This window comes from Gossypium hirsutum, chromosome A06 (genome assembly GCF_007990345.1).
Source record: "Gossypium hirsutum isolate 1008001.06 chromosome A06, Gossypium_hirsutum_v2.1, whole genome shotgun sequence".
NCBI lineage: Eukaryota > Viridiplantae > Streptophyta > Magnoliopsida > Malvales > Malvaceae > Gossypium > Gossypium hirsutum.
Window position 1 is genome coordinate 85206557 of NC_053429.1, and position 15655 is coordinate 85222211.

Genomic DNA, 15655 nt, shown 5'->3' on the forward strand with positions numbered 1-15655 from the left:
GGTTCGGCCATCTATTTAGCTCAATCAAGGTTCGTTTTTTATTCAGTTTTTGATCATTTCTACGTATTTTAGATCGTTGCTTCGAGTTCTACAAAACTCATGCTTGAATTTTCAATTTTGATGAATATTTTGAGTTGTGCCATTGTTGATAGCTTATGATTTTTGTTTTTTGATGATGAAAAATCAAAGATATGTTTTAGATTAACATGTTTTGTATTGGAGTTTTTGATGATTTTGAGTAATTAGGACTTAATTGCAAAAATAATAATTTGAGGGACTAAAATGTGAAATTAATGAAATATATGGACTTGTATGGTAATGGGTAAAATTCGGCCTAACATGGGTACTTTGAAATTTTGTGTATTTTTGTTTTGTGTAATAGGGATTAAATTGTAAAAATTATAAATATCAGGGGTAAAATGGTAATTTGCCCATTTATGTGTTTTTAGACTAAATTGAATGAAAATATGTTGAATGAGCTTAATTTGAATATGTTTAGATCAAGAACTAAAGAAATCAGATTTGGATTGGGAAAAATCGAAAGTTGTCGACTAGTCAATCCGTACCGGTTTTTAGTTGTCCGAGGTAAGTTTATAAGAAAATAGACGGGTTTATTTAGTAATTAAATGTTATATTTATATGCTGTTATGAAATGTTAGAATTTAAATATGCTATGGCCGAAAATGGTTAAATTTGACTATTGCACTTCCGAGTTCGATTCGACCGAGTTACAACGTCGGAAAGCCCCGTATGATCCTTAGAAATAGTTAGGATACATATGTCATGACATAAGATTCTGATATATGTGTGCGAGTAAGACTATGACATCAATTTTGGTTTCGATATGTGTTTACGAGTAAGACCCTGTCTGGGACAGTGGCATCGATATATGGCTACATGTAAGACCACGTCTGGAAAGTTGGCGTTGTACGATTTATGTGATTATACAAATGTCCTATCTGATTCCAAATGGTTCATCAGGAAATGATACACTATGTTTGAATATGTAAAACGAGCTATGTACAGGTATGGATTAATTTGTTACCAAGTCAAAGTAACGTAAGTAAGTAATTAATGGTTGATACAAATGACTTATTAAATAAATATGGAAGATGAAATCATATGATAGTAATCGAAGTTGATAAGGAAATATATATGTACTATTGTCTTCGAAATGATATGTGATATGCTTATTGATGTAACTAAGTGTATTCGGCCATTTGGTTAATATGTACGTGATGACATATTATGATGCTTGAGTAGTAATTATATGTGTATTCGATTGATTAATGGTATCTTGGCTTTGTAAATAAAATATGAATTACTTATGTTGGTTATATAGGCTTTCGGCCAAGGTGAGAATTTTGTATAAAAATGAAATATCATGAATGAATTTGGTAGGTTGAGACTAAGCATACTCATATTAGTATAATCGTCTAAATTTATTATGACATAGTTATATTATTAGATTGTTATTTGCTTATGGCTTACTAAGCTATAATAGCTTATTGTGTGTATATTGTTTATGTTTTATTGATTTTAGATTTAAGTTACAAGCTCAAGGATCGTCAGCAAAGTCCATCACACTATCTGCTATTTTGGTATTTAAATAGTCGAACTTGAACTATGGCATGTATAGGCTGGATTTTATTTTGAAATATTAGATTTTTGGGTTATGTATAATTTAGCCATGCGAAAATGGCTTAAGTGTTATGCTTGAGATTGGTTTGGCTAAACTATGGTTTGAGCTCGTTTCAATTATTTTGCTATATGCCATGGGTTGGAAGTAATTATGTTATGCGTTTTGAGTATTGAATTTAATTATAAATCTTGGATGTGGTATGAAGGTGATTAGCTTGGATGTGTATAATACTAAGATAAAGGATACATGTGGATGTTGCTTATTATATTTAGTTTAATCTAATATGTTTTTAGTAATAAAGATTTATGAAATTGGTTTGATAACTCGGTAATGGAAACCTTGGATAGATGTGTGAATTAAATAAATGATTTGGTTTGCATGACATTAAATAAGGAAAAATATTCAATGATTATTTTTGTCATTTACTTGGTAAGAAATTAATTAATAAAGTGTGGCTTTGGTGCCTAGGGTGAATGTGAAGTAGTATTAAACCTTAAGGTATATTTAGCTATATTACATTGAATTTAAATTGTATATGTAGTTGTTTGCTAAATTGTGAAATAAGTTTCAATTAGTTATATTATGAGCTTATCTTTTAAAAATGTGTCCAATAGTGGTTTAGTTTTAAAAATGTTGTAATGAGCTTGTCTTTTATGTAACATGTTACATCCTTTATATATTAGTTATTTACTTAGCCTCAAGTATGATATGCTAATAAGCTCTATTCAAAAAGCTAGGAGTTTTTATTTATGCTTATATATATATGTTCAAATGGATTCATTAAATTTTATTAATGTACCAAAACATGAATCACATATAAATTTATAGTATGGTACTGCATGTAGGAATAAAGAGGCTAATAATGAAATTTATTTTTATGAAAGTGCATGGGTTATTTAAGAGCATGTTTAATACTCAAGAATAAAGATATCAATGAGTCATATGTTCGGTATATGTATAAGCTATGCTAATGTACTTTGAGATATATTTTATTTATACTATGTGATGATTGATAAAAGTTTTAGGTTCTGATATATGAAATGATTATGCCCACTGATGTGATATTAGGGTCGAGCTGTAATATATAATGCATAATGTATGGTTTGTAATATGATCAGTAATGCTTTATAACTCTAATCCTGCGACAGATACGGGTTAGGGGTGTTACACCGACGTTCTCCAACCCCGAGCTGACCTGACAACACTAAAAGAAATGGAAAGAAGGGAGTAAGCTTTAAACTTAGTAAGTCCATATGAAAATAATAAGCAAATTATCAACATGATTCCATAGAAATATAGTCATAATTACAATTTGTTGATTTTCTGGTCATGCTGTTTTCTCGAGTCATAGTTACTAATTTATTCATATCTGGAGTTACAAAACTTCAAATTAAGATCCGTTTATTTTCCCTAAAACTAGACTCATAAATATTCTTACCATAAAATTTTCAGAATTTTTGGTCTAGCCAATAAGTACAGTTTATTCTTTAAACTCTCCCCTGTTTTACTATCAAACAGCTTCGACCTTTATCTACTAAAAATCAAATATCTCATAGTACGAGACGGATAATGTTTTCGTCTCTTTCTCATGAAAATAGACTCACTAAGGATTTCATTCATATAAACCATAACTCATAATTATTTTTGTAAAATTTATAGTAATTTTCCAAAGTAAAGACAGGGGAGTCCGGAATCACTCTAACTCTGTCTCACAAGAATTTAAATATCTCATAATACAAAGTTCTTTTGCTTACACCGTTTCCCTTATGTGAAACTAGACTCAATAAGATTTAGTTTCATATATTATTCAGCCTCTAATTTAATTTTCAGAATTTTGGGTGGATTTTCAAAGTCAGTCTTCTGCTACTGTCTAAAACTGCTTTAATGTAAAAAAATGGTATTAAGGTTATATCACCTTTACAACCATTTCAATTATCATGGTAAAAATGTTTATTATATATCATAGACATAATCCCATAATCACAAAGTCATTATGCAATAATCTCATAGGCATGATTTACTATCACATATGCATCCTTGCCATAATCCATCATACTTTCATCAAATCATATAAACTTACTGTTAATATTTATTGGCACATGCTCACACAAATACATACCTTTTAATAAAATTATCATATACCAAGAACTCATAGGATTTGAGTACACGCCTGTGCGCTCTTACACACACATGGTTTACTTAGATTACTTTAGAATTCATAATACGTTACCCGTTGTACACTGGGAATATGATTCAGACACACAGAAGAAATGCACCGAAGTGCCTAAATGTAGCCTTGGCTACCTGACAAAATATGCACCGAAGTGCCTCATAATACAGAATTACATGCCATTCTTAACGGGGGCTACTCAAAGAGTTAAAGAGTATTCGAACACAACTCAAGATACCCAACACCCAAACCCTAGCATGTATCACATATCAAATGAGCTCATAAAACACATAGCTATCCTAGTGACATGTCACTTGTATCCTCAACTATTCCTAAGGTTCAAACAGGATTTCAGACTTCCAAACCTTTACCGGACGTACTCGAATTGTGGCTTCATTCACATAGAAAATATCTCATAATCACATGGCATTGCAACATTTCATCATAACAGCAAAACATAAAGAACATGTTATATTATCAAAATAATCACATAAGCATTTTAATCATACAATTACCAAGACATCCACAACATATAATAATGTCACATTGTTTACATAATATCAAATTATTCACATATATATACTTACAACTTATGTAATATCGAAGCATTAATATTTAAATTCAATGTTGCATTATTAAAATCACATGAACTTACCTTGAATACGAAAATGACCAATTTTACCATTTTAGCCCTTAACCTTGTATTTTCCAAATTTAAGCCCGAATCTCGATCTCCTTGACCTACCATTACAAATATAGCTCATTTATTACTCATATTATTCAAATGGGTCCATAAATCATACTTTTACAAATTTTCATTTTGACCCCTAAACTTTCACATATTTGCACTTTTGCCTCAAGGCTCGTAAAATGATTTTTATTCAATTTTCTCATTCTATAAGCCTAGCCGAACCATTTTCACAACTATAGCAAACTTCAAATCTCATCACAACACCCTTTTATACCATTTTAACAACTTATGCAAAACGGTTATTTCGGACGTTTTCAACGAAAATTGCTTAGTAAAAGTCATTTCTCTAACACCCAACACTCATTTTCTACCATTAGACATCAAAATGCATGCATGTCACATATGTTTCAATTTTTAAACATGAACCCTAGCTCAAATTAGTGGTAGAAATAAGTAGATCATGCTACCGGGACTTCAAAAATGCATAGAACATTAAAAATGGGGCTCAGGATCACTTACAAATGAGCTTGGAAGCTTGAACCAAACCCTAGCCATGGCTTCCATGGGGGTTTCGGCTGGTACATGGAGAAGATGACCAAATTTTGTCTATTTTTGCTTTTTAATTCTTTTAATTATTAGTTTACCAAAATACCCCTAACTTAAAAATACTTTATTTCACCCAATTCATGTCTATTTTTTTCCATCACTAACTAATGTTCTAATTACCATTTAAGGACATTTAATTTAAAAACTCATAACAATTTGAAACTTCTAACATGTGGAACTCAACTTTTGCACTTTTTATAATTTAGTCCTTTTGACAAAATTGAGTGCCTAAACGTCAAAATTTTCAAACGAAAATTTCACGAAATCATCTCGTGAAATTGTAGACCATAAAAATATAATAAAAATGAACTTTTCCTCGCCGAATTTGTGGTTCCAAAACCACTGTTCCAACTAGGCCTAAAATCGAGATGTTACAGTGAAGACTTAGATTTCTCATCAAATGGTCTTCACCCAGTAAGGACATGTACGTATTTCAACAAAGCCTTACTACAGATGAAAATGTTGCCCAATTTCGGAGGCTTCACACTAGTGGCACGCTGACTTTGGAGACTTTCATCACAACGAGGGATGTCTTCAGTTATTATTTGGAAGGTTTTAGCCCCAATGGATGGAGACCTGGTGACAATCAAGAGGCCACTCATTCAGTTAGTGCGTTGACTAATAGGGCTACGTGGCCTCATGACTCTTCTAATTAGTTAGGTTAGATATGTTAGGTCGCATGCCAGAGCCCTTTAACTTCTTCTATCACTTCTACTAGATGAAGCTTCATCTGTTTGCTATTGTTGAGTTTGCACAAGAGGTTCATTGGGTAAAATATTAATTTATTAAATTCTCCCACTTATCACAAGGTTATTGCTGGTGTAAGAATCGATCAGGGCTCCAAGGATACTTCAAGTGGAACTAATAGCTTTTTTTGCGAACTCGACGAGGCAATGGACATCGACTCCTTGGTCGACGGTGCTTGAAAGAATCGTAAGACCACTGCGAGGACTGTGCGTATTGGCTCTGCAAGTGAAGAGAAGAGAAACAGTGTATAGCTGGAGCGTTGTAGTAAAAAAGGAGAAGATCCTGTTGGGGTTGTTGTTGGAGCTTTGTGTTCTTCTAGCTTTCTATCGACAAATTTACCATCTTCTACTCCCACTACTAGTTCACTGATCACTGTTGCTGATGATAACCCTCCACCTATTGCTCATGTTTCTCCTTCTGTGCCCATCGTTGGAGAAATGCAGATTGAGGGTAATAGAGGTTCATTTCCTTGGCATGGGACTTGAGCACATACGAGTACCCTTATAACCCTAACATTGTAGCCCTTAGTTGGTAGGCCTCAATGCTAGAGTCTATAAGGCCAAGCAGTGCACAACTACCCTCAGTGTAACACCCCTTACCTGTATCTAACGCTGGATAGGGTTCGAGGCGTTACCAGATTTAAACATAAACATTCATACAAATCAGGCCATAAAATTTGGTCCAAATCAAATTCATCAAATCACATGCATATCGTCCTTTATACAGGCCCACGAGGCCCAAAACATACGTTGGGAGTGGTTAGGGACTAAATCAAAAACTTTTGGAACTTTTACTACACTTAGAAAAATTTCATACTTTGGAAAGTCACACGCCCGTGTGGTAGGCCGTGTGGTCATACACATGCCGGTGTGGCTTGGGACACGCCCGTGTCCTCAACCCGTGTAACTCTTTGTTTATAACATCATGCACAATTTGGGTCACATGGCCAAGTCACACGCCCGTGACTCAGGCCGTGTCCTTCACACGGCTAAGACACATGGCTGTGTCTCTCCCTGTGTGGCTAAGAAAATGGATATTTATCAAGCCATTTTCCACCCTTATTTGCACACTCACATACACACTTTCAATGGAACTTAACATGGCACAATTAAGCTACCAACACAACCATAATCGAGGCTTAAACATATCAAAACAATTATTTACTGTTCATAACAAAACTGTACACTTGAGTCATAGTCACTAAATTATTTATATTTTGTGCTAAAGAACTCTAAATTAAGATCCATTTAATTTTTCCAAAACTAGACCCAAATATCTTGCTACCATAAAATTTCCAGAATTTATGGTTCAGCCAATAAGTACAGTTAATTCTTCAAATTCATCCATGTTCTGCTGTTTGACAGTTTCAACCTTTCTTCACTAAAGATTAATTATCTCTTAGTATGGGATTCGGATGATGTTCTCGATTGTTTCTCTTGAAGTTAGACTCATTAAGAAATTAAAAATATAAATTTAAACCCCAAGTATTTTTATACAATTTTTAATGATTTTCCAAAGTCAGAATAGGGAACCTGAAATCATTCCAACCTTGTCTCACAAAAATTCAAATATATCATAAAATCAAATTCTTTTGCTTACATCGTTTCTTCTATGTAAAACTAGACTCAATAAGATTTTATTTCATATTTTATTCAATCTCTAATTTAATTTCCAAAATTTTTGTTGATTTTTCAAATTTGTAGTATTGCTGCTGTCCAAAACTATTTTAATGCTAATTTTACTCTTTCAACTGACTTTCATTAACATACCATTATAAACCACATCACGCAATGACATTGGCATAGGCATATGAGTAATTAATATGCTTGCAACCCATTAACCAATATAAGCCAATTTATATGGCTACATACCAAATCAAATTCTTATTCATTACAAGCCAATACATTTGGCCATATCATAATGACACATACACAAAATGACTAAGTCCTTAAACATGCCATAGACTCAAAGGTTTGCATTCATTTACCCAACATGATAGCTTGATAGTGTGATAGAATCTCCGACGATCTCCAACCCGAGCTAGCTTATTAACCCTATGAGACATGGAAAGGAAAGGGTAGTAAGCTTCAAAGCTTAGTAAGTCATGTGCAAATAAGAACAACTATTAGCATTTATTTACTTTATCCATCTATGATGATACTATTATTAGAATTTGCATTAAATCCATGATTACCACTTACTTATTCATAATGCTTACTCTTTTATCTTACACACACTAATTATATTGTCTTGTCATTAGGCTAGCAACCATAATCTCCCATTATAGCATATCACATTATTAACAAGTTAGTCCAATTTACTTAACAACACACACATCATTTACGAGTAATCATAATTTCAACATAGAGCTTAACAGTGTTTCACATATCTATTGAATCACAACTTAAGTATATACATCGTATTAAATCCCAAATCAATTAGGCTCATAAGCCTAACACATGATTATTTTCAAATCTTATCATACATCCATTATATCATTAGTCACATGACTATTAATATTTCACAAGCATAACTTTCTTGTATGCATTTTTACCATATATTCATAGTATATCGAGACCTTTACTCACGGGTTATAAGTACATACCGTACTAAATCATAGCACATTCTCATATTTGCTCATCATTGACTTACTTGTCACATAATTCATTGATTTACCTGTTGAACCACATTGGAATACTAAGGATGCTCGGGGAGCTCATACCCATAGTACCGTATCAATGCCATATCTCAGATATGGTCTTACATGAAATACCATATCGACGCCATGTCCTGAAATGGTCTTATCGAAAATCACATACTGATGCCATATCCCAGATATGGTCTTATTCGGAATCTCGGTAGCCCTAATATCATGACATTTGTGTTCTACTCTTGAGGTTAAATCGAGATTTCCCATTTCTCGAAACTTTGTCAAAATTGTCATTACTAAATTTCATAAAAAATGTATACAATTCATGCAATATCAAAATATTAAACACATAACATAAGGTTGCATTATTTACGCATGAACTTACCTCGACACCAAAATGGCAAAAAAGGACCTAACCGTCAATTTCTCTTTTTCTCCCGTTCTAGGTCCGAACCTCATTTTCTTTGATCTATAATATCACATTTAGTCTATTTATTAGTCACATTAGTAAATGTGATCCAAAAATCATACTATGGAAAAATTACATTTTTACCCCTAAACTTTATCATATTTACACTTTTCCCCTAGGCTCGTAAAATGATTTTCATTCAATTTCTTTGAACTTTAAGCCTATCCGAATCATTTTCATAACTATAGCAAGCCAAAATTTCCACTAAATCACACTTTTATGACAAATTTTATAACTTTTACAAATTAGTCCTTTTTAGCGCTTTCAACGAAAACGACTTATTAAAAGTCGTTTAACACAAAACAAACATTCATATTCCTCCCTTAAACATCAAAATACACACATGTAACACATGGGTAAATTTTTAAACATCAACCTTAGCTCAAATAAATGGTAGAAATAGATAGATCTTGTTATAGGATTGTAAAAACGTAAAAATCATTAAAAACAGGGCTAGAACGGACTTACAATCGAGCTTGGAAGCTTGAAAAATCCTAGCCATGGTTTTTCCATGCAATTTTTTACCAAGGGTTGAAGATGGACAAAAATTGGCTTTTAATTTTGCTTTTAATTCATTTTAAGTACCAAATGACCAAAATGCCCCTAACTTAAAAATATTCTATTTCACCTATTTCATGTCCATTTTGTCTAAAAATTTAACCAGTGGTCTAATTACCATTTAAGGACCTCCAATTTAAAATTTCATAGCAATTATACACCTCTAGCTTCTAGAACTTAAGTTTTGTATTTTTTACGATTTAGTCCTTTTGACTAAATTGAGTGCCCAAACGTCAAAATTTTCGAATGAAATTTTCAAAAAATCATTCTATGACACCATAGATCATAGAAATATAATAAAAATAAATTTTTCCTCATTGGATTTGTGGTCTCGAAACCACTATTCTGACTAGGCCCAAATCCGGCTGTTACACCCAGCATCAAGCCTGTGCTCCTCTCTGCGATTTTTTCTTTCTAAGGGAAATGTGGTTGGATTAAGGTATGAGAAGGCCCATTAGAGGTAGCTCACTAATATTAAGGTGAAGTTGGTAATAATTAGTGAAAAATATCATAAGATGATGGAGGAAAATGAGATCTTCATCAAACAGAACGAAGATCTTATAGAGTGTTTTACCATTGTGGAGACTAAGGTGGAGAGGTTAAAGCATAAGGTGGACACTAAAAGGGAAAGTAAAGAGGCTCTATAAGCTGAGTTGGATGGGCTTACAGTAGAGTATGCAGCCGAAACATATAAGATTATTCAAAAATGCCAAGATCAGGTGGATGGCACAATTAGGGAACATCTTCGAGTCTTTGAGGATTTTAACAAAGAGGTAACTGAGAATGTCTTAAGTTCTATTTCAAAGCTGAAGATGAATATCCTGCTCCACATCCAGGTCGTTATTGGTCCCTTTGATGTTCACAAAGTGGATCTTGATGCTCTCGATGTGTTATATCCCTCAGGTGTTGCGTGGGACTCATTTGTGTCTACTTGGAGGATTTCTTCAATTTTTATATAAAGGGGGATCATACTGTGAATGAGGATATGATCCTCTCCACTACAAAAAATGACGTTACTCCTTTTGATGATGTGCATCAAGGCATAGATAAGGATAACATGCCTTGATTTACTGAATACTCTTTACCTTGTTGTTTTTTAATGAGAATATGCTCTATTTTGTAGTCATTGCTTTTATGCCTTTGCAAATTTAATCATTTTTATCGCACAATTATGTTGGTATTTATGAAGAACCTTCGAAGATCGCTAACTGTGATCTTTAACAAAATTTTTGAAGGGTAACACATGTACTCTGCGAAAATTTTTTAAAGGTAACAAGCTACGGATGCAAATCCGCGAGTTTTTTCATACTTAAGGAAATTTTGAAAGATAACAAACTGAGAGTTATGCTCTCTTAACTGTCTTGAAGGTTGGGGCTCTTCATTTGAGAACCTTAATATGACAGCTGGGAACTTTTGCTCTCGCCAACTATTTTAGAGGTTGCGAATCTTTGCCTGTGGACCTTAATATTACGACTGGGAACTTTGCTTTTACTAACTGTTTTGGAGGTTGAGGCTCTTCGCCCGTGAACCTTAATATAAAAGCTGGGGAGCTTTGTTATTGCTAATTATTTTGGAGGTTACGACTCTTCGCCTAAGAACCTTAATATAACAGCTGAGAGAAAGTTATTTATCCTATTACGGTGTGGAGTATAGTTCATAGGGCCCAAAAAAATTCAGGTAGCTCTTTCAACCAAGCGCTCTTAGCCTCGCCTACTTTTTTCTTGAGGGCTATTAGAATTTTTTTTGTTCATCACTTCCATTTGCCCATTTGGTTTGTGGCATTTTTACTAAGCTTTGAGCCAGAACTATTTCGAGGTCAGTATAGAATTATTTAAATTTTTCCTGAAACTGTATGTCGTTGTCCATGATGATTGTGTCAGGTATCTTAATCCTACAGAAAATCAATTTCTAATGGAAAGACTCTATTTGTTTTCCTGTGATGGTTGCCAAAGTTTTCGCTTTAATCCATTTGATGAAGTAGTTTACATCCACTACTATGAATTTCTTTTATGCTGTGGCTATGGGGAATGGACCAAGGATATCAACCCCCCAAGTTGCAAATGGTCATGGACCTGAAATGGCTTTGAGGGGCTCTGCTAGTTGTTGCTAGACTTTCGCGTTTCTCTGGCAGAAATCTCACATGAAAACTAACTTATAGTTGTCGCTAATTGTAGGCCAGTAGTATCATTGCCTAAAGATTTTATGTGCAAGTAATATGTCTCCTAAGTGATCGCCACAAATTTCTTCATGGATCTCTCTCATAACATACTCTGCTTCTGATGGAGATAAACACCGTAATAGTGGATATGAAAACCCTTTTCTATACAGTACAAATTATAAGATAAAACACGTTGTCTTAATTTATCATATAATGAGCTCGCAACATTCAAATATGAAATTCATATATTGAGATTTTAACAAATATTTATGATTTGTGATAATGGCATACCTCGCAACCTTGCATTGTAGTTTTGCAAGCTCTTTCATAATTTGGTTGTCTTGCTCACCTTGGAGTGTGCAGATTATTTGTGTCATCCAAGTCTCCTCCTAAGTAATGCAAAATACTTGGGGCGCGTCATTGCTCGAGGATTCCCTATGCTTTAGCAGGATTTTTCCTCTTTCTTCGACGATGATAGAGGATGCTAACTCATAGTCTTTTAATAACTCAAGCCATCTCTGTTGTCGCAAATTCAAATCTTTCTGAGTCATAATATATTTTAAGCTTTTATGATCAGTAAAGTTGTGACATTTTTCACCGTACAAATGATAACGCCATATTTTCAATACAAATACAATAGCAGCAAATTCTAAATCATGAGTCAGATAATTCTTTTCATGTGGCTTCAACTGTCTAGAAGCATAGGCTATCACTTTTCCTTCTTGCATCAATACGCAATCCAAACCATTCAATGACGCATCACTGTAAATCACAAATTTTTTACCCTACTCATGTTGAACCAACACTGATGCCTCGGTTAACAATGTTTTCAATTGATCAAAACTTTGTTGACATTTCTTGGTCCATTCAAACTTTACATCTTTATGTAATAGCCTGGTCATCAGTGTAGCAATCATTGAGAACCCTTTAACAAAGCGTCGATAGTAACCAACCAATCTTAGAAAAGTTCTAACCTTGAATACATTTCTAGGAGGTTTCCAGTCAATAACTGCAGAAATCTTACTTAGATCAACATGAATGCCATCTGCCGATACAATATGTCCCAAAAATCTGACTTCTCAGAGCCAAAACTCACATTTGCTGAATTTAGCATATAGTTGTGATAATCCATAATTTATACATATTTTTATCCTACGCTTAGCACATTTATGGATGATTTCTCCTTAGATTTGGTGAATTTGATGCTCCTAATTCTTAAATTTCATGTTTTATACTTAGGTGAGCATAGAAGAGTAAAAAGAGCAAGAAACGGGCCGAAAACAGAGAAAATGGACCCACATGGGAAATCAACATGGCCTAGACTTCCTCACACGGGTGTGTTCCATGGCCATGTCCCTTTTGCAGGATCGAGGCACGACTTACACGGGTAAACTACAAGCCCATGCCTATTCAACAGCCTTGACCACGGGCTGGAGTAAACGCACACAGGCGTGTCCCTACCAAGCCCAAGTATAACCCTTTTCGGAAAAGGCCAATTTTGAAGGCTTTTAGGCATTCTAAAGCCTATTTAAACACCTAAGGAGGCACTAACGAGGGGGAAACAGAGTAGGAAGCAAGGAATTACACAAGGAAAGCCAATTGATCCATCTCAGAAGCTGGATTCATCATCAAGACTGAAGATCTCCCTTCAAGTTCCTTCAGGAGTGTTGGGTTTTCTTATGTTTTGTTATCTTTATGCTTTTGAGATGTTTTCTTTCATAAGTATGAACTAAACCCCCTAAATACCTAAGGGGAATGAAACCTAAGACGGATCTTGTTATTATTATCTGAATTGTATGATAAATATTTGACTTGTTCTTAATTATGTGTTCTTAATTATTGTTTTAATATTTCAGGATATTGATTCAGGCTAAGCTCTTATTAAGAGGAGGAATAGACCCTGTCTAAGAGTAAAGTTGTCATAATTAAGCGTAGTTAATTGCGCGCCTAGAGATAGGGTGACAAGATTTTGCCGGATTAGGGTGAAACCTAATAAAGGAATCCATAGATCGAGTTAATGCAATTCTAGGGTGTTAATTAGAAAGAGATTTCAATTATTCAACCTAGGGTTGGACGTTATTAGTCTCAAGAGAGATAATAATATAACTTTAGGGATTTCTACGGATCAAGTCAAATGAATAAATTGTCTGATTCAGAGTCAAATAACAAGTGAAGTCTAGGTGGATTTTTCCTTAGGTATTGTCTTAATCAATCGAATTTTCCCAAAAGTATTTTCCCAAATTTTCTTTCTGTGCATTCTTAGTTTATTAATTAGTTTAGCTAACCAAACCTCTTAATTTTTAGGCTAGATAATAAAAAGGAAGTAAATACTAGTACTCGTGGTTCCTTTGGCTTCGACAAACCGGTCTTGCTGAACTATACTATTGTTCGATAGGTACAATTGTCTTAATCGTGATAATAAGTTAGTCTCAAGAACGATTCATTCATAAATCTTTAAAACCTATCACGAATATCACGTATCAAGTTTTTGGCACCGTTGCCGGGGAACTAGGATATTAGGAACACTCGATTTTGATTACTTTAGCCATTTTACTTTTATTGCAATTAATTTTTTTTTATTTTCTTTTCTAATTCTTCATTTATTTTCTTCTGACAGGTTTTTCTAGTTTTTGACCAGAAGAAACCCGTAAGGACCATTACTGTTCGATACTAAGATCGATCGCACAGTTTGCAGAAACCGAAGAGAAATAAGGCGAAGCTTATGATACACATAGGAAGAGCAAGAGGATGATACTTCAACCACAACCAAGGAGATGGATGAAAACCAAGAAAATCCACTACCTCCTGCGATTGCTGCTAATCAGAATCCTGCTCCACGCACTATGTATGATTATGCTAAACCTTCTTTAACAAGAACTGGATCGAGAATAGTTAGACCTGCTGTAGCTGCAAATACTTTTGAACTGAAACCTAACACAATTCAAATGATACAGCAATTTGTGCCTGTTTGATGGTTTGCAGGACGAAGATCCCAACACTCACTTGGCAAATTTCTTAGAATTTTGCGACACTTTTAAAATAAATGGCTTTTCTGATGACACCATTCACCTTCGGTTGTTTCCCTTTTCATTGAGAAACAAAGCTAAACAGTGGTTGAATTCGTTACCACGATGGTCAATCACTACTTGGGAACAAATGACCGAAAAGTTTTTATTAAAATATTTTCAGCCGGCTAAAACGGCTAAATTACGTAATGATATCTCTTCTTTTGTGCAGATGGATTTAGAAACACTCTACGATGCATGGGAGAGATACAAGGACCTCTTGAGAAGATGCCCTCACCATGGGTTACCACTCTGGCTACAGGTTCAAATGTTTCATAATGGCCTGAATCCTTCAACTCGATAGATGATTGATGCAGCTGCTGGTGGAACCATCAATAATAAGACACCTGAAGATGCTTACGAATTTATAGAAGAGATGTCACTAAATAATTATCAGTGGCAAGTCATGAGGACAAAGCCAACAAAAGCAGTTGGCGTTTATAACGTCAATTTAGTCACCATGCTCTCTAATCAGGTAGAACTCTTGAATAAGAAAATTGATGGTTTTCTTAGTTCTTCACAGGTTTACCCAGTAATGCAGTGTGATGCAAGTGGAGGTAGATCGAGCAATCCAGATTATCCACCCTATGGCCACAACATGGAGAACGAGCAGTTTAATTACATGAGTAATAATCCTCGATCTCAAAATAATCCTTATAGCAATACTTACAATGCAGGATGGAGGAATCACCCAAATTTTTCATGGGGAGGCCAAGGGAATCAGCGACCACCACCACTTCCAGGCTTCCAACAACCACCCTACCAACAAGAGAAAAAGTCGAACCTTGAGGAGATGCTAACAAAATTCATCTCGGTGTCAGAAACTCATTTTTAGAATACCGAGACAGCACTTAAAAATCAACAAGTGTCAATCCAAGGGCTCGAAACTCAGATAGGCC

At 34.4% G+C, this 15655-nt stretch overlaps 1 non-coding gene across 1 annotated transcript; it reads right to left on the reverse strand.

Moving 5' to 3' along the window:
* Positions 1 to 14895: 14895 nt before the first annotated feature.
* On the reverse strand, positions 14896 to 15002 carry LOC121231492 (small nucleolar RNA R71). Its single transcript, XR_005929550.1, has one exon. It is a non-coding gene; the product is annotated as a small nucleolar RNA R71 (small nucleolar RNA).
* Between the last annotated feature and the right edge of the window lie 653 nt (positions 15003 to 15655).